At 40.4% G+C, this 25,534-nt stretch overlaps 1 protein-coding gene across 1 annotated transcript in view; it reads left to right on the top strand.

Moving 5' to 3' along the window:
* The first annotated feature begins 6,634 nt into the window (after positions 1-6,634).
* Positions 6,635-25,534, top strand: part of ATF3 (activating transcription factor 3) — a 53,974-nt gene continuing 35,074 nt past the window's right edge. The window contains exon 1 of the mRNA XM_011975773.1: positions 6,635-6,786. The gene's annotated coding sequence lies outside the window, so the exon portion shown is untranslated. The remainder of the gene's footprint in view (positions 6,787-25,534) is intronic.

Genomic DNA, 25,534 nt, shown 5'->3' with positions numbered 1-25,534 from the left:
CGATTCATTTATTGAGCGCCGACTGTGTCCAGGGCCGAGGGAGGGGAGGGGTTTCCACGCGAGGAGACCCCTCGGTTCTCGCCTCGGTAAGCGCCCGCGTTCCAGCACCTCGAGTCGCCCGTGGGCCCCCACCCCTCGGGCTGGACCCGGTCCTCGAGGAAGACCCACGGCGGAGCAGGAAGGGACGAGGAAAGCCGCGCTCCTTGCCCGCCTAGTCCCCTCTATCCGCCTTCACCTCACGGGACCCCAGGGAAGCCGCTGGAGCTAAAATTAGCAACTCGCCCGGCGCGCGCTCACGTGCGCGCGGCCGGACGGGGGCGGGGAGCAAGGGGCGCGGTCCGGGTGACTCACCGGCCCCGCCCCACTCGCCAAGAACGGGCTGACGTCAGCCGCTTCCCCGAAGGGTGACGTAAGCGCGCCACGGGGAGGCCGAGGCAGCTGATAGAATGTTCTGAGTTTCGATGCCTTAAAGGGACCAGGCATGCTATCGTGAAACTTCTGGGGAGATGACTCCACTCACACACCTGCAGGCTCAGAGCCCATCTTGTACCCTTTTATACTTAAAGAGAGTTGACTGTTGAGATGATGATGAACACGGTAGAACAACCGAGCCTAGTTGGAGGCTCTTTGAAGTCCCAGAACCTCTTCCTGGAAGCCCTCCTTGGTTAACCAGATGGACATCTCAGTTGCCCTCTGAGCCTGAGGCAAGTGTCAGGAAGAGTTTTCTATGGCCCTTGACTCTCTAACCCTTCCCTTATGGCGTCTCTGCTGTCTGATGCCTCTGCTGTCAGAGAAAAGCTGTAGTTTAAATATTTATTTTTGAATCCATCAACTTGGGCCAACTAGGCCCATTTATCACTGTTTCAACTGTGTCTAAACTGTCATTAGTGGTGTGACCAGAAACCAGTTAATATCTTTGGGTGGTAAATTCGTGGACTGATCTCCAAACCCTCCTACTATGCTAATATTGCTAATGAAGGTTTCCAGAGGCCAGGATCCTTGGCCAACACATCATCGTAAACAACATGACAGCCTTACAGGGAACTCACAGTTTACTGAGGTTTGCTCTGTGCCAGGTGTTTTCATGAGCCTCCATCCTCCTGTCATTTAATCCTCTTCTCTGAGGTAGGTACTGTCCTCCCCATTTTACTGATGAGGATAGAAATCGAGGCACGCGATTAAGCATGTTTCGCTGGGTCACACAGCTAATGAATGGCGAGATGGAAGTCAGTCCCAGGTCATCAGGCTCCAAAGTTCATGGTTTTGGTGATGAAGGTGGGCTGTGAAATGTGTGTCTTCTTCTGTGCATGTGAGTCCCCTAGACCCAGCTTTTCCACTTGTAACACAATCTCAGTGCCTTTCAGCAGGTAACCTGCACCAGACCAGATCTCCAGAGATGGAGGTGGCAGATCTCAGGGCCCAGACACGGGAAGGTGTATGAGGAGGCATCGCATCAAGTGCCCACCCTGTGCTTGCAGAGCCTGACCATGAGCACCGCCTTCAGTTTTGCATCTTAGGCACCCCACTTGGCTCTCCATCCCAGCCCTGCCAGGCCCACCCTTGACTCTGTGTTTCCTTTCTGGAAACTCGAGAGGCCATTCTACTTAAAGAGTCCTCACCTGGCCTACCAGCGACCAGATGTGCCCAAGTGCAGAAGAAACACTTTGTTATCTCCTCTATCATCGTCCCCTCTCAAGCATAAAACAACATAAAGTTTCCCATCGGAACAGCACGATTGTGCCAAAAACAAATTAGAAACAACTACTTCGCAAAATTTTGAGCAAAGTGATGGTGACTGTGTCCTGGAAATGAAGCAAAGTGAGTGAGCCACTGTCACTGTTACCATCTGACAATCACTACTGGTCCTTGGCTAACTATTGCAGCCCCTTCCTCAGGCTACACATGCCAGGTGTACCAGAAGCACCTTCAACCTCCAGCTGACTCCTGGGAGATGTTTAGAGCTGACTCCTCTCCCCACCCGCCCCCAGTCTCCAGCCACCAGCAGGCTCTCTCCTTGGTGTCCCCAGCTCCTACCCCTCATACTGATAGAAGCATTGCCCACTGCTCTTCCAGTTCTTACAGGTTTCCTAGTGCCTGTGACCAAACACCTTGTGTGTGCTCCTCAGGAGAGAAAAACTGCTGGCAGCCTCAGGTATTGTTGGGGTGGGGGGATGGGGGTTCTGTGGGGACAGGAACTTCTTCCTCTGTATTCGGGGTGGACACACACACACATGGAAACTTAGAGTGGTATGCTACCTCCAGGCCAACCAGGCAAGCCCCTGTTTTATAACCAAGTTCTAGGTGAGGTGGCCTCCCCGGGTCCTACGGCCTGTTAGGGGTAGAGATTTCTAGTTACTTGACTTCCAGCCTGCTTCTTTTCCATGGATCACACACACACCACTGTTATAAGATGCAGGTAGGACAAAGGGCATGAATGTGCATGGCAAATGGGAACATGTCATATATACGATGGAAGGGAAGACAAATGATATGAAGTAAATATAGACATGAAATCATAGGGAAGAATTGGAGAACACAATTTCTGATGACCACTGGCTATTCCCACTTCCTCTTTCCTTCGGCCTCCCACCTTGTTTGAAGACAGGTGAGCTGTTCCTCCTCAGACCCAGGAATCATTTCCCAGTGGAATGACACAGTGAAGTGGATTGCCATTTTTAAACCTTCAGTAATAAAGATCTTGTTTGTCATTTCAGTTTTAATTTTTTATCTTCCAGTCTTTACTCTCCATCATTTCTTTATCCCAGAAGCCCCATTAAATGTCATTAAGAACCATAAATGTAACTGGTCACTAATGTGGAAGGATTGTGATCTCCGGCAAACAGCCCTGGCAAGCAAAAGAACAGGAATCCTGGGTCAGTGTCCAACTGTGCCTGTGACTCATTGTGTGACACAAAGCAAAGCTCCACTTTTGCGGAAGGAGAGCCATGGGGCAGCGAGACACACATGGTCTGCACCCTGACAGAGGTGGAAGGGTTTCCCTGCTTGCTGGAAGCTCGGGGGTCCCTGGTGGAATCCAGTTCCATAGTAACTCCTTAGCAATGGTCATGAGCTCTGCCTCCAATGGAGACACTACCATGGGTTGGGCTGGATTATGGCACTTGCCCTTCATGACATCATTCTCATAGGTTAGGAATGCACCCTGATTATTTCTAACTCCACTTTAATAACTTGTTCTGGATCTGCCCTCCAGGAATTTATTTGAAACTTTCATTCTATTTATATTTCAGCCTGTACAGCCTTTTCAGGCAAGAAGTAGATTTACCATTTATGTAAAAACTCTTAAATTCTAAAACACAGGAAGTGCTGCATAATGGTTTGTTATAATAATAATCACAATAATTTGATATCTGTATTGTTACACATAACAAATATTATATTACAGTTTGATGATAATTATTCATGCAGATGGCCTCACAGGCTTCATACTTTCAACCACTCACTAGCTTTCTGTTTATGCCCCCACCCATCTCTCCCCAACCCCAATCAAAAAGAATCTCTTGGCTGGGAGCAGTGGCTCATGCCTTTAATCCCAGCACTTTGGGAGGCTGAGGCAGGAGGACTGCTTGAGCTCAGGAGTTTGAGACCAGCTTGGGCAACATAGTGAGACCTCATATCAATTTTTAAAGATTTTTTTTTTTTGATATGGAGTTTTGCCCTTATTACCCAGGCTGGAGTGCAATGGCACGATCTCCACTCACCACAGCCTCTGCCTCCCGGGTTCAACCTATTCTCATGCCTCAGCCTCCCGAGTAACTGGGATTACAGGCGTGTGCCACCATGCCTGGCTAATGTTGTATTTTTAGTGGAGACGGGATTTCTCCATGTTGGTTAGGCTGGTCTCGAACTCTGGACCTCAGGTGATCCGCCCACCTTGGCCTCCCAAAGTGCTGGGATTTCAGGTGTGAGCCACCATGCCCAGCCAGAAATTTTTTTAAGTGTCATAGTGAAGATAAGGGGCGGGGGAAGCATTTATTAATGGAATGAGGTGCTGTAATGGGTGCAACTCTGCGCAGAGACTTACCCAAACAGATTCAATGTCCTCTAAGGACTTGTTATCTAAGATGAACATATGGTAGGCGCTTGTCTTAGTCAATTTGGGCTGCTATAACGAAATACCATAGACTGGGTGGTGTAAACAACAGATATTTATTTCTTACAGTTCTGGAGCCTGGGGAATTCAAGATCAAGGTGCTAGCAGATTAGTGTCTGGTGAGGACTGGCTCCCTGGGTTACAGACAGCTGCCTTCTTGCTGTGTCCTCACGTGGCCTTTCCTTGGTGTTGTGCCTGTGAAGAGAGAGAGCTCTCCTATCTTTTCCTCTTCTTCTAAGGGCACTAATTCCATCATGAGGGCACCATCCTCATGACCTAATCTAAACCTAATGATCTCTCAAAGGCTGCACCTCCAAATACCATTACACTTCGAGTTAGGGCTTCAACATACAATTTTGGAGGAGACACAAACATTCATTCCATTTATTCAGTGCTCAATAGATATTGGATGTATGAATGGATGGAATAAAAAAAGGTAAACCTGCATGGTAATTGGATAGAAAACACATGGACATACAGTCATGTGCCACATGATGTTTCAGTCAATAATGAACCGCAGATATAACAGTGGTCCCAAAAAATATAATGGGCCAGGAGTGGTGGCTCACACCTGTGATCCCAGCACTTTGGGAGGCCAAAGCGGGCAGCTCACTTGAGGTCAGGAGTTCAAGACTAGCCTGGCCAACATGGTGAAACCCTGTCTCTACTAAAAATACAAATATTAGCTGATCACAGTGGCAGGTGCCTGTAATTTCTGCTACTTTGGAGTCTGAGGCAGGAGAATAGCTTGAACCCGGGAGATGGAGGTTGCAGTGAGCTGAGATCGCACCATTGCCCTCCAGCCTAGGCGACAGAGCGAGACTCTGTATCAAAACAACAACAATAAAAATTAAAAAAAAAAAAAAAGCAAAAAGATATAATGGAGCTCAAATAATCCTGTCATCTAGTGATACAGTTGTCATAACATAGTAGTGAAACATATTAATGTTATTTTTTTTTGACACAGAGTCTTGCCCTGTCGCCCAGGCTGGAGTGCAATGTCAGAATCTCAGCTCACTGTAAACTCCACCTCCCAGATTCGTGATTCTCCTGTCTCAGTCTCCCAAGTAGCTGGGATTACAGACGCCTGCCAACATGCGAAGCTATTTTTTGTATTTTTAGGAGAGATGGGATTTCATGTTGGCCAGGCCAGTCTCGAACTCCTTACCTTGTGATCCGCCCACCTCAGCCTCCCAAAGTGCTGGGATTACAGGTGTGAGCCACTGCACCCAGCCAACCTATTAACTTTTTTATGTTTAGATATGTTTAGATACATAAATAGCTACCATTGTGTTACAGTTGCCTACGGTATTCAAAATAGTAACATGCCATACAGGTTTGTAGCTTGGAGCAATAGGTTATACCATATAGCCTAGGTGTGTGGTAGGCTACACTACCTAGGTTTGTGTAAGTACACTCTATGATGTTGGCACAACAATGAAATCACCTAACGATACATTTCTGAGAACATATTCTTGTTGTTAAGTGATGAATGACTGTATATGACATTCTGGAAAAGGCAAAACTATGGGAACTAAAAAGATCAGTGGTTACTAGGGGTTGAGGAGTGGGGATGATGAACAGGTGGAGCACAGAGGGTTTTTGGGGCAGTGAAACTATTCTGTAGGATACAATAATGGTAGATACTTGTGTTTAAAAATCTGCCCTAACCCATAGAATGTACAACACCAAGAGTGAACCCCAGTGTAAACTATGGATTTCATGTATGAATAATTTGTTAATTAGGTTAATTGATTGTGACAAACGTACCAGCTGGTGGGGGATATTGATAAAGGAAGTGGCTATACAAGTGTGGGAAGAGGAAGTCTGTGGGAAATTGAGTACTTTCCACTTAATTTTGCTGTCAATCTAAAACTGTTCTACACAATAAAGTTGATGTTTAAGAAAGCCAAGTGAGGTGCTAACACCTTTCTGTAGAGTTCATTCCACTGTAGCGTTACACAGATTTGGGCTGGAATCTGAGCCAAGCCCTGTAACCTGGGAGAAGTTACTTACCCCTCTAATCTTAGTTTCTCTAACTTTACAGAGATTGTAATGCCTTCCTCAGAGTGTTTTCAGAGCTAAATGCAAAACTGTATGTAAAGAATCTAATCCAGCACCTGGATATATAGCATGGTAAATATATACAGGCCTCCTCATTCCTCCCTATGACTGTGATTCTTATCTATTCTGATGGCTACTATTTTCAAAGTCAGGCCAGGGCAAGAAAGCTGTCTTGGGTGAAAGTGTCTTCTACTAGAAAAGAATCTGTGCATGAGGGGCCTGTGTGTCCTCATTTGCTCATGTGTGTCCCCAGAGGTGCTGGCTACAGAAGGCCAGACATGCACTGGAGCCCCGGATCAGTGTCAAGCCCCTCACTCAGCTTTCTCCCGTGAAAAGGTCAGGATGATGGAAGGCTGTCATATTTAGATGATGGCTCGCAGGGAAGCCTTGGTGGGTTAGTCACCTATGATATGACATCATATTGCCACTCAATATAGTAACAGCTGTTGGTTGCTTTGGGGGGCAGAGGTGGGGTTAGCTTTAGTTGACCAACCATGCCTTGAGGATAAATTGGATGGGATCAGATGGGAAGATGTGACAAGAAGAGAAATCCTCCTCTATATAGGATGCTCTGCCATTTCCTAAGGATTTTCAGCACCTCGCCCCAAAATGTGAGTCTTGACTTTTTCTCTGGCTTTGGGGCTAAGTGGGAAAAATGTTACAGGAGAAACGTGTTTGGTCAGGAAGCCTCCAGCTGGGGGAGTACCCATTGTGGCCCTGCTGGGTGGGTGACACCCGGAAGAGGGGTGGGAAAGTGAGCAGTTCGGCGCATATGGCACTCAGTGAAGTGATCTGAGGGATAGGGATCAAAAAGTCCAGGAGTTAGAGTGCTGCAGAAGCTCTAGGTTGGATTAAGGTTTTTACTGACCCCTCTTCAGGTTACATAACACCTGCGGGATGACCTGTGGCATCCCAGTGAGGCAGCGATGTGGTCTCGGTCTCATCCTGGATGAAACCGTGATTTGGGGATACCGTTAGTCAGTGCTGTAGTCAATGTAAGGCATTGATTATTCATAATAGGAAGCAATTGGAGTTGGTTAACACCTTCCTTCTAGTGTGTTCTCCTTCTTGACTTTCCTACCTCTTCTGGGGCCCTTGTGTTTTGGGAATAGAATGCTTTGTATCAGCAGTGTAACATGGATAGGTTAACTGGATATAGGCTGGGTATGGGGAGAGCTGGTTCTTCCTGTGCTTAAACGGAATAAGTCCAGAGTGAGGGAGTAAAGATGTTAGAGAGGAAAAGCCCTGGAATGAGGGTCAAGAGATCTTGTTTGGCAGCTAGTTCTGCCAAGTAAAAGCTGTGTGACCTTGGGCAAGTCACTGTTTCTCTTTAGATTTTGGTTATTCCTCTCATCTGCAAAAACGTGTGCACTTGGGGTTCTTCCAGCCCCACTGGTCCTCTTCCATCCTTTAAATGTGGATCTGTGGTTCTGTTGTTGGCAGCCCAGAAAGGGCACAAGTTTGAGTGTCTGGCTCTGCCATTTGTTGTGCGACCGTGGACAAAGACACCCCTTCTCTGAAACTCAATTTTCCCATTTATAAAATATGGATTTTTGTGAGACATCAGTGAGGTAAGGAAGCTGAGAGCCTTTTCGGAGGCACGATGTGGATGTAAAGCAACACCCTGAGTTTGGACAGGGCAGGTGGAGTAAAGCAGGCTGAGGGGTGATGTTTGGGGTTACTGGCAGGTTGAACTGTGACCAGGGGCATAGATGGGGTGGAGGTCATGGTCAGCCAGGCCATAGAAACCTCTAGCCCTGTCCTACTCAGTTCCTGTTCCTTCCCCAGCAGCCGAGGGAGGGAAAATAGTTGAGAGGTTATAAATGACGCTGAAAACAGCTCACAAAAGTGGCTGCAAACTGTCTGTGGGGGTCATGCCGCTGGAGCAAAGCGTGTGCTGGGAAGCCATCCAGGGTTTGGGGACCCCTGAAAATTGAGCAACCTCCTGGTTCCTATTGGTGCCCAAGAGGATGCACCTTCTGCACTGCCTGGCATCACTTCCTGGGAAAGTGAAAACTCCTTGTACGGCGACTAATGGATCACGACTGAACAGTGACCAGAGTGACTTGTCTTGAACCGTCTCTGAGGGAAAGTCACAGATTCCCTAGAGAAAGTTTCCAAATTCCTGTTTATTCTTCACATAAACAGATTAACCTAGGGGTAGCGATTTTACTTAACTCTTCCTTTCATGTTGCAGGGAAAGTGAAATTGGCCACTTCTTTGAAGCTGTTCTTTGAGCCATAAATATAATTTCTCTTCCCACCCACAGAAAGGGGTTTTCTTTTTCTTTCTTTCCTTCTTTTTTCTTTCTTTTTTTTTTTTTTTTTTTGAAGCCCCAGGTTCTGATACGTTCGGAGGTTGGCAGGAGGTGCAGCTGCCGTAGGAGCAGCATGTTGTCCCCCTGCTGACTCATCTGACATTAACATAATTATGTTTCAGGAGTCAAAGTGATTTTCAAACTATGAGTAATGCAGGGCGTTAGAGAGAGTGTTTACACGGCAGTGGGCATTTCAGCACACTCAAGTAACCAGCTGCTGCTAACAGCTGCAATGAGTGAAGGAATAAGAAAATGCTCTCAGGAAAAACAACCCTTCTGTCTCGTCTCTGTTTCTGTGCAAAGGATTCAGATGTCATGAAAGGCAGGTGAACTTAGAGTTCCCTAAGAACCAATTCAGATCTAGCATTGTTATCTGAATGCCTTGATGTCTGATCTTTTTATGGGGAAAAAAATGTCTTTATAGCTTATTTTCCATTTACCCAACTCTTGGGAAAGGTGGATTTAAAGACTTTAGCAAATTATTTATTTTTTATGATGTTACCAGTATTAATAATTATAATAATATTCTAAGGCTGTGCTGCTGCTTCTAAAACAGGAACAAGGACAAAACCCATTTCCCCCAGTTTTAAAGACGGGGGCAGAAGCCCATGGAGAGGGGGGACTGGGGAATGTCTTCTTAAAGCTCCTTTGTCTCATTATTATGGGAAAAGTTCTGAGAGACATGGAGTGCAGTGTGCCAAGTATTTAGACCTCAGGAGCGAAAAGCTGGGCTCCAGTCCTGTTCCAGAACTGAATATTGGAATGGGAATGCCTCAATTTCCTCATCTCATAATGAGAATATTAATAACACTTTCTCTGCCTACATCAGAAAAAGAGCCTTGAACTTTTGTAGGGTAGGGACAGGGTCTGCCCACTACTGTAGCCCCAGTGTCTAACTTAGAGCTGTCACATAGAAGGTGCTCAGTAAGTATTTGCAGAATTAACGAATGAGATAAAAGCTATAAACGCCAGAGCTCTGCTCTTGTGGTTTGCTATTGCATCTAGCAAGGTGTCATTCTCATGGAGAGTGGTCAATAATTTTTTTAATGTGTTAAGAAAAAAATTGTGAACTAATTATACATTCACTTATACATAAGTTATTCATAAACAAATTGGTTATTATTTTGGGGCTACCAAGCTGAATTACACACAAAAGTATTTCTGTTTACTTAAGAATGTCTTTGATGACCAACACAATTTTATTAAGCCTTGTCCCTTGAGTATACATCCTTTGCATGCTCCACATTTGCGCCCTCATGGAAAAAGAAGGAGCCCCGGAGAAAGAGCACACCAAAAACATCGACCTACCCTGAACTAAGAGGCTCAGGTGTGCTTTTGTGGACTACTTGTATTGAGTGATCCCTTCATCCTGGACCCATTAATAATTATTGTTAGGCTTACTTCAAGCAGTAAATCTAAGCCAGTCCATTCACGGCAAATCAATCCAAAATGGCCGTTAAGGAGAGTCAGGATCTGTGGTCCCATCCCAAATATTTGAAGATGATGCCAGAAAGCAAATTTAGTGTGTCCTCCTGGTGACTGTCATTTGGTATTTCTGTCCTAGGCCAGTTCTCCAATGGGGTAAATGCAGGGTCAGGCATTTCTAATGTCTAAACCTCCACTGCTCTCTTTCTCTCAAAGTTGCATGTCCAATACAGTCGTAATTTCACCTCCCCAACTCCGTCGTTACTGTAGTTCATTAATGTTTGTTGGACCAGCATCCTAATTTGGGTGTGGACGACTATTCCTTAAGGCATCTCAAGTAAAAAGACTCCTTACTTCTGATCCTGGTTTATTTATTTTAAAAATACTTGTAAACAATTTAATATTAATTTAATAGTGTTTTTAAGTTAGTAACAGGTTGCTGAAGGATCCAAATGTTTAACATATATTCTAAAATAAACATTGGCTGTTTAGAGCCGTTACAGAATAAACTTATTTGAATTTTTCCCCTAGTACCCTTTTCTTTATTTCTTCTACTCTTTCTTCCTTCCCTCTTTTCCCATCTCTCCCTCCATATTCTTCCTCCCTGCCTTCTTTTCTTTTTATTATCTTGTGTTTCATTTGTTTGTTTGTTGCTTTTGCTAAATGTTTTTCTAAAAAGTATATCTGGAAGGAGATAAGAGAAACTAATTAAAGAGCCTAGGACGAGGTAGAGAGACTTTTCATCATATACACTTTCTGACTTTGAATTTTTAATCATGACAATACTTTTTGCCCAATAAAAAAGTTAACCAGAACAGAGTTGTACATCCTTCTTGTTTTCATTTTTCCACTTTTCTAATGTGAGCCTATTTCCTTCTTACTAGGATGGAAGACAGGAATGGCTTCCAAAGGGAAATGGGGAAAAGAGAAGGGAGACGGTAGACAGAAGCTCAATGCCTGTGTGTCCACAGTGGAGATGCAGGGGAAAGAGCTAGTGTAACAGAACCAATACATTTTTTTTTGGCTTTTTTTTCTTTTCATTTGAAATGTAAACGTCTTCCCACTTTATTCTTTCCACCTCATAAGAATTCTTCTTCTTTTACAACATAATTTTTAATGATTGTACAAGAGTCCCAAGTTAATGTAATATTTTTGTACTGTAGTTTACCTTACTAATACTCTATGTTAAATATTTGGGTAATATCTGATTCATCAATATTGTAAATAGTACTGTAATAAACATTATTGTAGCTAAATCTACGTTCATGGCAATTCTTATTTACTTTAAATATATTTCCTCAAAAAGAATCAACATATTTCTCAAAAATTAATAAACTAAATAATATATGAATCATACAGTCTTTGATATATGTAGCTCTTGATGTAATTTTAATTTCTATAAAAACAAAGAAGTTTTTTCCATGTTTGTTAAGTAGTTTATTTTCTGTTTATGAATCTTCTGTTCAGAGCCTTTGCCTGTACATCTGTTGGAATCTTAATAACTGCAGTGATTTAAAATGTTTTATACATATATAAGATATATCAACAAAGACCTCCCTATTATTTTTTTCAAATAATAATAATTCCCTGGCTTGACATTTACATATGAATGGAAGTTATATTTATATATTTTTGGCACAGAGAGATTTTAAGATTTAAAGTAATCGAATCTGTCAATTTTTTTTTCTGGAGAATGACTTTTTCTCATATAGAACTTTAAAAACTATTTCATATTTTCTTCTAATAGAAAACAGCCTTTTAAAGATAAAATTTCCATATTTTATGTAATTACAGGGAAATGCACAAATCTTAAATGGATCATTCAGTGAGTTTTGACAAATGACAGATGCATATGCTTTTCAAGATATAGAACTTAAAGGGTATGACTTTTTCAGGTGATGGTTGCACATATCTATGAGGATACGAAAAAACAATGAATTGTACCCTTTAAATAAGTGTGTTATGTAAATCATATCTACAGACCTTTTTAAAAAATAAAAATTACCATCATCCTGGAAAGCTTCCTCGTGTTCTCTCCCAGCCTGTCCTCACTCCCATACTACCCATATAGGCAACCACAAATTTTAGTTTTTTCATCATTAGTTTGGTCTGTTTTTGACCTTTATGTGGAATGGAGTCACACAGCATGAACTCTTTTGCATAAGGTTTCTTTGACAGCGTGATGTTCTTGAAATTCATCTGTGTTGGTAAGCTTCAGGGATTTGTGTCTTTTTGTTACTAAAAGTAAGCTTTCACTATAGTATGTCTATATGACAGTTTGTTTATTCATTCCTCTATTGATAGACACCAGGCTGTCCCCAGTTTGGTCCCATTATGAATAATGAAACTGTGAACATTCTTGTAAAAGTCCTTTTATAGACATATGCTTTCATTTTTCTTAAATACCTATGGATGGAATTTCTGGCCATAGGATAGATGTATACTTCATTTTATAAGAAACCACCAGCCTTTTCTCCAAAGGAGTTATACCATTTTACACTCCCACCAACAATGCATGAGAATTCAGTTGCTCCAAAGTTTTGTCAACATTTGGTGGTGTCAGACATTTTTATTTTAGCCATTCTGTTAGGTGTGCAGTAGTAGCTTATTGTAATTTAAATTTGCATTCCCTTGATAAAGTTATTGAACATTTTTTCATGTGCTTCTGATTTTTCTTTATTTTATTTTAATGTGTATGTATTTTACATCTAACTATGTCTATCCATCAAAAGTTATTTTGATTATGATTTGAGGTAAATCTCTAGATTAATTTTTTTCTAAATAATCAGTTAACCCAGAACAATGTATTGAATAATACTTTTATTGTTATTATATATATATTTTTTGAGATGGGAATCTCACTCTGTTGCCCAGGTTGGAGTGCAATGGTGCAATCTCGACTTACTGCAACCTCTGCCTCCTAGGTTCAAGCAATTCTCCTGCTTCAGCCTCCTGAGTAGCTGGGATTACAGGCTCCCACCACCATGCCTGGCTAGTTTTTGTATTTTTTAGTAGAGATGAGGTTTCACCATTTTGGCCATTTTCATCTAGTCTTGAACTCCTGACCTCAGTTGATTCCCCCGCCTTGACCTCCCAAAGTGCTGGGATTACAAGTGTGAGCCACCACACCTGGCCAATACTTTTATTCTCTGCTAATTTGTGATGCTTTATTTACCATAGAGTTCTCATATGTACTGTGGTCTCAGAATATCTATTCTATGTCTTGATATGTACATTTTTACACTTGTTCTTTTGTCAGTTCCATACTCTTATTTATATTTGCTTTTAAAAATGATTTAAGAGCTGGCAAGGCCCCTGTCTCATCATTCCTTTTCATGTTCAACATTTTCTTTGCTGCTGGGCGTGGTGGTTCATGTCTGTAATCCCAGCACTTTGGGAGGCTGAGGCAGGCTGATCGCCTGAGGTTGGGAGTTGGAGACCAGCCTGACCAAGATGGAGAAACCCCCATCTCTACTAAAAATGTAAAATTAGCTGGGCGTAGTTGTGCATGCCTGTAATCCCAGCTACTCAGGAGGCTGAGGCAGAAGAATGGCTTGAACCCGGGAGGCGGAGGTTGTGGTGAGCCAAGATTGCACCATTGCACTACAGCCTGGGCAACAAGAGTGAAATTCAGTCTCAAAAAACAAACAAACAAAAAAACCCCACATTTTATTTGCTGTTCATGCTTAATTATTCTTTTGGTTGAATGTTAGAATGATTTTGTGACATTCTGAAAAGAACACTATTGAGATTTTTATTGAAATTATATTGACCATTCAAATTAATTTGCAAAGCACTGATGTCGTTGCCATAAAGCTCAGTATTCAAAGCTTCTACATTTTCCAACAGTATTGTATAATTTTTTTATATGGGTCCTTCACATTCTCATTATAGCTTTTCCAAGGCATTCCACAGAAGTTTCTAATGTCATTATTGTTGATTTTTGCTATTGTCATTTTATCTTTTCCAAAAGTTATATTTTCTAATTGGATAATAGTTCTATATAGAAAAGCAATGTAGCAAATTTCTATATACAAATTTTTATACAGAAAATTTGTATATACAAAAGGTACTGGCTTTTGTGTCTTTTTTATATTTAGCAGTTTTCTTGGGCTCTCATATTGATTCTAATAATTCTTAGTTGAATTGTTCTTTTGAATTTCTGGGAATGTAATTATATCACATACAAATAATTACAAATCTATTTTCTCCCTTCCAGTGTTTGTGCATCTTATTTTTATAAGTGCCCTATTTCATCAGTTAGAACTTTCAGGTCAAAATTTAGTAAAACTGGCAACAAACTATATCTTTGTTTTGATCCTGATTTTAATAATATTGCATTAGTATTTCATCCTTAAAGATGACTTTATTTGAAATAAACACTTTTTGTTATGTTAATAAAAGTTCTTAAATTTGTAATTATTTTTTAATAGGAACCAGCTGTTGAATTCTAATGTATTTCCTGCATTAATTGAGAATCTTATTTGGATTTTCTTTTTTAGCCTGTGGATGTCATATGTTACACTGTTGGATTTTAAAGATATTAAAACATAAAATTTTTTATTTTAGATTAAACCCTCCTTGGGTTATTTTCATACTGTTACCTGAATTTGGATTTTCTTTTCTATGTTCACAATTTAGATAGGTTTATTATCTTCTTTTTTTGAGCTGTCTTTTTCAGGGTTTTACATCAGGGTTATCTCTGTTAAGTAAATTACATAAATTTTCCATATTTGTCAATGTTTGAAATTACTGAAACATAGTGATTACGTATTCCTTAGGAATTGAAAGATTTTTTTTTTCCTATAAAGTTTTCTTTTTTTTTTTTTTTTTCCTATAAAGTTTTCTAGGCCTAGACACATTTTTTTCCTGGAGGGAAATCTTTCCTTTTTTTCTTTTTTAAGTTCTTCAGCCATGATTGGCATATGTAGGTTTTATACTTCTAATTTTGATAATGTATATATTTTCAGACTATTCATTTCATCTAGGTTTTCAGATTTATAATTTATAATTTTGCGAAGTATTGTCTTGTATTTAAAATATCTCCTTATCTGGTGCTGAACCTCCCCTTTTTATTTTCTAATTTTATTATCCATAGGGTTTTTTTTCTTCTTTAGTTTCTCTAATATTTGTCTACTTTATTACTTTTTTAAAAAAGTGCTCTCAAATTAATTCTGTAAGTTTTCCTGTGTCCTAATTCAGTTAGTTTTGGTTTTGCCTTTAGTCTTTTCTTTCTACTGATTTCTTAGGGATTTTGTTGTCATTGCTGTTTTTATAAACTCTTGAGTTGAAAGCTTTTATTTTTCCTTTCCTTGAAAATAAAAACAAATAAGATTGTAACTTTAACTTTTAGTACAACTTTGACAATATTTCACACCTGCTGATATATTGTGCTCTTATTTTAATTATCTTCTAACTGCTATGTTCTTATACTTTAATTTTTGTTTTGTTTAATTTTTGTTCTGTCCTTATGCTTTATTTTTTGTTTTAATTTCTATTATTAATAGCTAGCTATACTGCACTGTGATCAAATAATCAAGCTTATATAATTTTTGTTTCTTGAAATATTTCCCATTTTGGTATATTCATCACAAATACTTCCTCCTGTTCTATAATATCTTTTCATTTTGTTTATATTGTCTTTTTTAACACATAGTTTTTTTGTCTTAATGTGATCCAATATATCCCTCTTATTTTATTGTTGGTATGTTTGTATCTTATATAAAACATTTCTGTACTTGATGATAATGAGTGTATTTTCCTATATGTTGTTTTTTCTCGAGGTTGCAAAGTTTTGCTTTTCACATCTGTGTCTTTAATCTTTATGGCTGATGTGAGTGAGAATCTAATTTCACTTACTCCCATATGGATAACCAGTTATCCCAGTTCCACAATTTCCTCCCATTGCTTTGTGAGGCTATTTCAGTCACGTACAGAGCTTCCTCGTGTACATAGGATATTTATGGGCTTTTGTTCGGTTCCATTAGTCTATTTCTATTCCCTATGCCAATACTACCACAATCTTTTCAGTAAGTCTAAATATCTAACAAGACAAGTCCTGCTACCCTCTCTTCTTTTTCTTCCAAATTTTATTGGCTTTTCCTGGCCCATTCACATGAAATTTAGAATTAGCTTCTTAAGAATTGTGCACATTTTGAGGATTTTTAATATGAAAATTTCATCAAATCTATAAACAAATATGGAGATGGCTAACATTTTTATGGGAATCTTGCGTGATACCACTACACCAGAGGTGCCACCAAGATGGCTAACATTTTTATATTACTGAGTACTCTAATCAATAAACATAGTAATTTTCTCCATTTATTTAGATCTTCTTGTATTTTATTCAATAATACTATCGTAGTTTTCTTCTTAGAGGTCTTTCATACCTTTTAACAAATTTATCTCTAGGTGCCATATAATTTCTGTTACTATTATAAATGGGATTTTTCCAATATATTTTCTAATTAGTTATTACTATTAAGAATGCTATTGATTTCTGCATGTTTTTTTTGTATCTAGCAACCTTTGCTGGATAGTTTTTAGTTCTAAGAGTACGTAAATGTTCTTGAGTTCTTTATGTAGACAATCACATTTTCAGCAAACAAGAACAGTTTCTAATCTTTCTCTTTTTCCATTCTTTTATATTACATCAGTTAAGAACTTCAGTATAATGCTGAATAGAGGCTTAGAACTTACATCCTTCTGTAATTTCTGACTTTAATGAAAATGTCTCTAAAATAGTACCAGTTAATATGATATTTGCTTGTAGAGTTTTGATGTATAGCCTCTGTCAGGTAAGGAAAATTGCCTTCTATACCTAGTTTACTAAGATTTTTAAAACTATGAATGAATGCTATATTCTGTCCATACCTTTTCTGCATTTATTGAGACACTAAAAAGGTAAAAAATAAAGGAAAAAGGCCTTCCTTTTTAATTTAATAAGTTTTTGAATCTTGAATTATTCTTTCATTCTAGAGATGAAATTCCACTTGGTCATGATATTTTCTTTAAGGTTTTGTATCTACATGAAAAATGAGATTAAGTTATAATTTTCCTTATTTGGATTGTCCCTGTCTGGCTTTAATATCTCAAAAAATAAGTTAGGAAATTCTCTTCCTTTTTCCTCCCATCCTCTGAAAGAATTTTTGTCTTTTAAAGCAGGGCTTATCTATTTTTTAAAAATCTGGTAAATATTTGAGCCTGGTGTCTTCGGAGATGGAAGAACTTTTGATTAATAATTTAATGTCTTTAGTAGCTAAGGCTTTGTTCTGGTTTTATCTGAATAAATTACCATATTTTAATTTCTTTCTTGAAAATTATTTATTTCTGCTAAGTTTCCATATTTATTCAGATGGAGTTAATACTATTCTTTTATGTATTTTAAAATCTCCACTGTATCTATTTCTATCCCTTTTTATTCCCACTTTCTGTTTGTGTTTTTCTCTTTTTTATTGATTGGTTGTGCTCAGGGTTTATCTTTTTCTGTAAGTTGTTTTAAAAAACTAACTTTGTGTTTTATTCACCTTCCCTAAATATAATTTCTTTCATTCTTCTCTTATATTATTTTCCTGTTTCTAGTTTGGATTTCTCTGTTGTTCTTGCCTAGTTTTTTAAGTTGAACACTTACTTATTGTGCTGTTTTTAATTTGTTTTTTCATTTTGCTTTTACTAGTTTTTTCTTAAGTAGAACTTTACTTGTCCTTTTGACTACAGCAAGGACCTCAGCACTTTTTAATTACATGTGGACCCTGTTCCCCATCTTATTTTTATTCCAGAGTTAAAGTTTTTAAAGATAAAAGTTATTTTAAAAAAATATTTTTTTGTTGTTGTTGTTGTTTGTTTTTTTTGTTTTTTTTTTTTTTGAGATGGAGTCTCGCTCTGTCACCCAGGCTGGCGTGCAGTGGTGTGATCCCGGCTCACTGCAACCTCCGCCTCCCGGGTTCAAGCAATTCTCCTGCCTCAGCCTCCTGAGTAGATGGGACTACAGGCATGTGCCGTCACACCCGGCTGATGGATTTTGTATTTTTAGTAGAGACAGGGTTTCACCGTGTTGGCCAGGATGGTCTTGATCTCTTGACCTCGTAATCTGCCCACCTCGGCCTCCCAAAGTACTGGGATTACAGGCGTGAGCCCCCGAGCCCGGCCCAAAATAAAATATTCTTTAGTAGTTCTTTAAGTGACAGTCTGTGGTTGGTAAACTGTCTTCATCTTTGGATGCCTGAAATTCTTTATTTTTCAGGGTATAGAATTCTAGACTGATAATTGTTTTCCCTCTGCACTTTCAACTTATTACCCTTATTATCTTCTAGAATCTATTGATGTCTATGAGAAGGCTGCTATCACACTAATTTTTATTCCTTTGTCGATAAAATAATTTATCTCTTTAACCTTTTTTTAACTGACAGATAAAATGATACGTATTTATAGTGTACAATGTGATGTTTTAAAGTAAAATTATAACATGGAACGATTAAATCTACCTAATTAACATGTACATTACCTCACATTGTTATCATTTTTGTGCTGGCAACACTTAGCATTCACTCTGTTAAGCATTTTTCAAGAATGCAATATATTCTTATTAACTATAGTCACTATGTGGTACAGTAGATCTCAAACTTATTCCTTCTAACTGAAACTTTATATCCTTTGACCAACATCTCTTCAACTCACCAGCCCCACCCCCATCCTACCCCGACCACAGCCCCAGCTCTCGGTAACCACCATTCTGCTCTCTACTTCTGTAAGATCAACTTTTTTCAGTTCCCACATACGAGTGAGATCACATGGTATTTGTTTTTCTGTGCCTGGCATATGTCACGTAACATAATGTCCTCCAGATTCATCCATGTTGTGGCAAATTACAGGATTTGTTTCTTTTTTCACAGCTGAATAGTATTTCATTGTGTACATATACCCCATTTTCTCTATTCATTCATCTGTTAATGGCCACTTAGGTTGATTCCGTATCTTGGCTATTCTGAATAATGCTGCAATGAACATGAAGTGCAGATATCTCTTTGACATACTGTTTTCATTTCCTCTGAACCTATTACTCAGTAGTTGGATTGCTGGATCATATTGTAATTCTATTTTTAATTTTTTGAGGAACCTCCATACTGTTTTTCATAATGGCTGTTCCAATTTACATTCCCACTGACGGTGTGAAAGGGTTTACTTTTCTCCACATCCTCACCAACATTTGTTATCTTTTGTGGATAATAGTCATTCTGACGAGTGAGGTGATCCAACCTGTTAATTTACAATTATCTCTTTATCCACGGTGTTCTGCAATTCAATTGCAATGTATCTTCACTTCTAGAAAATTCCCAGCCATTATCTCTTTAAATATTGCATCACTGTCATTTCCTCTTTTCTTTCAGAATTTTTATTACATGAGGGTTGGTATCTATGAGAAGGCTGCTTGCTGTCAGACTAATTTTTATTCCTTTGTAGATAAATTCATTTAACTCTTTAATCTTTTTTACCTCACAGATGAAATGATATGTATTTAGTGTACAATGTGATCAATCTTCCATGTCTCTTAATACTTTCTCATCTTTGCCTGCATTCTGGGTGTGTTCCTCTGCACCCTTTTCCACTTCACTAATGCCTTCTTCAACTTTATCCAGGCCAGAAATGTTCTATCTGGTGCATTTTAAATTCCAATGTTTATACTAATCATTTCTGAGGTTTTTTTTTAGTTGGATCTTTTTTCTACTTTTAACCGGGAGTAGAATCCTGTCCTGACTATTCACTTTGTTGGCTGTCTTCCTTAGCATTAGATTTCTTCATGTATTTTGAAAGCTGAGTTTGCCGGCTCATTTCAGGGGAAAGTGATGTTTGTTTGGTTTGGTTTTCTGTCTTTTTCCTCCTCACTCGGTGCTCATCCCTTTTTCTCCACTATTGCAGGGGTCCGCTCAGCCCTCCAGCTCCCCGACCCAGAACCAGAGTCTCTGGGAGCATTTCAAGGTTACTGCTGCTCAGTGATGATAGGGACAGAGCGAACCCAGTCGTGGACTCATTCCCAACCACCAGGCTGTGTCTGTGTCCTCCCACACCCCTAGGCAAGAAACTTCTAGGAGCTAGAGCCCCAGGCAACTCTCTGGAGTTTTTTTCTTTTCTTTTTTTTTTTTTTTTTGAGACGGAGTCTCGCTGTGTCGCCCAGGCTGGAGTGCAGCAGCACAATCTTGGCTCACCACAACCTTTGCCTCCCAGATTCAAGTGATTCTCCTGCCTCAGCCTCCCAAGTAGCTGGGATTACAGGCATGCACCACCACGCCCGGTAAATTTTTGTATTTTTAGTAGAGACAGGGTTTCACCATGTTGGCCAGATTGGTCTCGAACTCCTGACCTCAGGCAATCCACCTGCCTCAGCCTCCCAAAGTGCTGGGATTACAGGCATGAGCCACTGCTCACAGCCTTCTAGAGCCGTTTTATTTAGTCTTCCTTTCCAAGCTTGGGAAGCTCAGTTCCATGTACCTTCCCCATCATAAAACTCTAAGCACCACAAGGACCAGGGCAGTATATCTCTTTTTTATCACCATCGTATCCCCAGTGCATAAAATAGTGCCAACACATGGTAAACTGAGTCAATGAATGATGGCTAGCATATCAAAAACTGAAGGACTGAACCTTTGCAGTTTAACCTGGAGCTTTGTTTACTCCCAGTCCCTCTGGGAAACAGTCAGCCTAGTACACAACACAACTTATCTGTAGAAGAGAAGAAGTATTGGTGTAGGGATTAAAAGACCTTGGTTTCAGGGCTGGTTCTGCTCTTGCCTAGTTAAGCCACCTAATCATCCTAAATCCAGGATTCCTCTTCTATAAAATGAGCATCTCATGGAAGAATGACAATGCTGTATCCAGATGTGATGGCTGCTTCATTAGCCTGGGCTCCGAGAAAAGCAGAGCAGATCCCAGCCGATATGGAGTAGGGTGAATGAGAAATAAACTACCTTGGTTAAGAAACAGATTTGTAGGCTGGGCTCACGCCTATAATCCCAGCACTTTGGGAGGCCGAGGCAGGTGGATCACAAGGTCAGGAAAAAAAAAAAAAAAAGAAAGAAACAGTTGTAGAGTTCTTTGTTACTGCAGCATAATTTAAGCTATCCTGATGGACACAATTACTTACTTGTATCCTTCTTCTCAACAGAGTGTGAACTCTATTGGGAGGAGAATGCTTTCATTTTCACTACTGTTTTCTTTCAAATTTCTACTTTTTTTTTTTTTTTTTGAGATGGGGTCTTGCTCTGTTGCCCACGCAGTGGCACGATCTCTGCTCACTCTGCCTCCCAGGCTCAAGTGACCCTCCCATCTCAGCCTCCCGAGTAGCTGGCACTGCAGGTGCATACCACCACACCAGGCTAATTTTTGTATTTTTAGTGGAGACTGTTGGCCAGGCTGGTCTCAAACTCCTGAGTTCAAGTGATCCACTTGCTTTCACCACCCAAAGCACTGGGATTATAGGTGTGAGCCACCATACCTAGCCTTCACTTGCTTATGTAATATGTGATAATCATCCTTCATTCTATCTTCACTACTAAGGACAAGCATATTAAAATCCAGTTTTAATTACCCTACATTTGCAGCACTCTAATTTTCTGAGAAAATTGTGACATTGTCTAGGATTCCCAAAACTATAGTAATACATTTTGTTTGTTTATTTATTTATTTTGAGACAGGGTCTCGCTCTGTCACCCAGGCTGGAGTGCAGTGGCACAATCTCAGCTCACTGCAACCTCCACATCCCGGGTTCAAGTGATTCTGTCACCCCAGTTTCCCGAATAGCTGGGATTACAGGTGCACCCCACCATGCCCGGCTAATTTTTGTATTTTTAGTAGAGACAGGGTTTCACTATGTTGGACAGGCTGGTCTTGGACTCCTGGCCTCAAGTGATCTGCCCAGCTTGGCCTCCCAAAGTGCTGGGATGACAGGCGTGAACCACTGCGCCTGGTCATAGAATAGTATATTTTAAAGTGCTATGGTACCTTTTCCAGAGAGGGATGGGAAGACGAAACTTTTGACTTGGATGTAATTTAAAGTTTTCATGAGGACATGCAACATGATTATGTGTCTCAGTAACACAGTGCTGCCTAAGGGCTGGTGTGTGCACAGATCTGCCGGCCCCTGCAGGATTCTTGGAGTTCCTGGTCCTGTGTCTCAGTGGGGCTTCTGCTCCTATGCTCTCAGTGTACCTGACTTTAGTGGAAGTCCTAGCCACATTCCTAGTTTGCTCCCCTCTACCTGCTTGAGATGGAAAGTCCAAAAACCAAGAACTTTTTGAGTAGACATGTAAGAAAAGCTCAGCAGTACCCTGAGTGAACTGCATGAACCCCATGGCATTTCTTATGGGTGTTGTAGGAGTTTTATTTTGTTGTTGTTGACGTTGGTTTTGTCAATGGAAGAATGTTTTATGGAATTTAAAATACAAAACTGTCTGTGGTTCCTTAGACACTTGCACTGCAATAAAAAATTATACTTTATCATATAGTTATTAATGGTTTGAAGAGAAATAAACAGCATAAACAAAATATGGCCCATACTATGAAAATGCAAACCACACAATTGTAACTTTGATTTTCATAAAATGAAAATCATAAAATAATTACTGAGTACCCAAAGACATACTTAATATATACATGTGAAATATCTTACACACAGATATAATAAAAGTTTGTCAGCATTTTGACATTTGAAGTTTTCAGATACATGGTTTCTAGATAAAGGATATAATTGCATATTCTTAAGGAAATACAGTTTTATTATTTCAAGCAATAGACATCAGAACTCAGTTGATAGGATGCTATTTAGAGTCCTCTTTTAATGAGTATAAAAAAGCAATTCATAACAAGCACATTGGTTTCTGAGTAAAATGAAGCTTCTGAAATGTGTGAAGAATACTTGAAAACAATGCTTTGTAAGCCAGTGAAACATCTCCCTTCCCCTCACTTACAGGATTGCAAAATTTAGCAAATGAAAATATACCAGGCCCAGGTAAGCATGAATTTCAAATAGAAACAAAGAATTTTTAGTGTACTATATCCCAAACATTGAGTGGGACAGACTTATATTTGTGGTTTATCTGGAATTCACACTTACCTGAGCACCCTATCCTTTATCTGGCAACCCTTCTCACCTCAGAAGTTAACCTTCATCGTGCACCACCTTTTGGAAAGGAACCAGGCCAGCCTCTGTAAATTCTGTATTGGTGAGCCCGTATTAATGCTTTTTCTTTTGCACATTTTGAGGCTTATAGAGAGACTGAAGTTGCCAACCAATGGCTCTCAAACCCAATGCACCCTGGCAAAGCAAAGTAGGGCAGCCTTCAGAACTTCTCCAAGGGGAGGGCTGTGTGGGTTCTCCCCCACAAAGCTCTATTTTAGTCACAGTCATTAGTGCTGGAGAAAACACACACTGGTCATGAGATTCACCTTTTGCCATGTCGCAAGAAAGTCAGTAAAACAATGCCTGAAAGAAGGCTTGGGCTTCGGTCCCCTGCACTGAGCGCTCTGCAGTCCACCTTCTGAAACATGCCTGTGCGTTTTTTCCAACTGTCAAAGCTCCTGACATCTCTCCCGGCAGAGGGATTGAGCAACCCTTTAAACCAGAGACTGAGTGATTTCAGGCAAGTATTCCGGCCTTTCCATGAGACCTGTGCTTAGGAGAAAGGAGAAGAAAGGCCAACTTGACTGAGCTCTTGATAGAAATACATTTGCTTACTTAATCCTCATTAGCTCCCGCTGAAGTATGACTCTCAGTTTACACACCGAGAAACAGGCTCAGAGAAGTCAAGCCCTTGCCGAGTCACAAAATCAGTAGCAGAGCTTGGATTCCAATCCAGGTCTCTTGGGTTACAAAAGGCTGAGCCCTATTTCCATGCTGCCACCCTTCGTCTCTCTAGGGAAAGGGAGAGTGCTAAAGAATGCCAGGGTTATGGAATAGTCTAGAGGAAAACATAGACTGTCATGGGGCAGGCTCATTCCTAACCAGTTTCTGAGAGAAGAATATGAGGTATAACAAAATGAAAATGGGCTTCATAGCTAGACACTTCAGTGTCTGACGCCTGCCTCCACTGCTTTTTAGCTGTGTGACTTTGTTATCTAATTTCTCTCTCGGTTTTTTTTTTTTTTTTTTTTTTTTTTTTTAAGCAATGGCATCTCGCTATGTTGCCCAGGCTGGTGCAGTGGCTGTTCACAGGCATGCTTATAGTGCACTACTCTCTGGAACCCCTGGGCTCAAGTGATCCTCCTGCTTCAGCCTCCTGGGTTTCGTTTCTCTTTATCAGTCAAGATGCCAGCAGGAAATTGATGGCACACACAGCACGTTTAACTGAGGAGAGTTTAGCAAAGGGACTATTAATTGAGGCTTGGGCAGGATTACAGGAACCCACAGGGGATGGTGAAGCACTGAGAGACTAGTAATCGCAGAAAGCCATCATCACCCAGGCTTACGGGGCAAGAGGAGGGAATATTTTATTGGATCCTGTTGAAAGCTGGCATCATGGACAAGAGCCATCTGACAGGGGCTGTGGCCCTGGAGAAACACAGCCACTGTCAGAACAATGCCCTGGAACAGAGGTCCTAACCTTGACCTCTCTCTTTCCCTAGCGAGGATCACAGGTTATAAGTCTGTAGAGTTTAGCCCCTCAGGGCACAGAGGAGGGCAGGAAGTGGATGGAAGGGGTGGGGCATAGTAATCGGAGAATAACAACACTCCCGCTGGGCATCAGTTTCCTTTTTTTTAAAATGGGGATCATAGTATCTACCATGTGGCATTGTTGTAAAGATTAGAAATACATGGACTGACGCATTCAACAGGTATTTTCCAAGTACCTACCATATCCTGGGCTCTCTCCCACAGATACAGTGATGACCAAAACAGACCGTATCTCTGCCCTCATGGTAGGTGAAACGCAAGAAAGCCAGACGTTACATAAGTATTTACAAGGGGGAGGAGATAAAATATCACCTCTCACACACAGGGTACTCATAGTACTTGTAAAGAGCAGCTATAATTATTTCTTAAAGTCCCCCAAAGAGACCTATGCTGCATACCACTTCTTGATTTCTTATACCAGTGTGTATTTATGAACAACTTTTACCATCCGGACAGATTTTCTCCCACTGGAATACAAAGTTCTGAGCGTCCTGAAAGCAGAAAACAGCTGTTACTCCCTGTGTTACTCAGGGTTCTCCAGGGAAACAGAACCAATAAGACGCATGTGTATAAGATATTTATTGTAAGGGACTTGGCTCATGCAATTACGGAGATTGATGGGCCACTAGATCTGTAGTCAGCAAGCTTAGGGAGAGCCAGTGGTGCAGTTCCAGTCTGAGGCTGGCAGGCTCAAGACCCAGGAGGAGCTGATGTTTCAGTTCAAGTCCAAAGGCAGGAAAAAACTGATGTCCCAGCTCAAAGGCAGTCAGGCAGGAGGAATTATCTTTTACTTAGTCTTTTTGCTGTCTTCAGGACTTCAGACAACCGGATGAGGCCTACGTACACGGGGGAGGACAATCGGCTTCACTTGGTTCATCAGTGTAAATGCTAAGGTCATCCAAAACACCCTCACAGAAACACCCAGAATCTTGCTTGACCAAATATCTGGGCA

Source organism: Mandrillus leucophaeus, unplaced genomic scaffold (assembly GCF_000951045.1).
Source record: "Mandrillus leucophaeus isolate KB7577 unplaced genomic scaffold, Mleu.le_1.0 Scaffold159, whole genome shotgun sequence".
Taxonomy (NCBI): Eukaryota; Metazoa; Chordata; class Mammalia; order Primates; family Cercopithecidae; genus Mandrillus; species Mandrillus leucophaeus.
The sequence above is the reverse complement of the archived record's forward strand: the minus strand, read 5'-3'. Positions and strand labels throughout refer to the sequence as shown.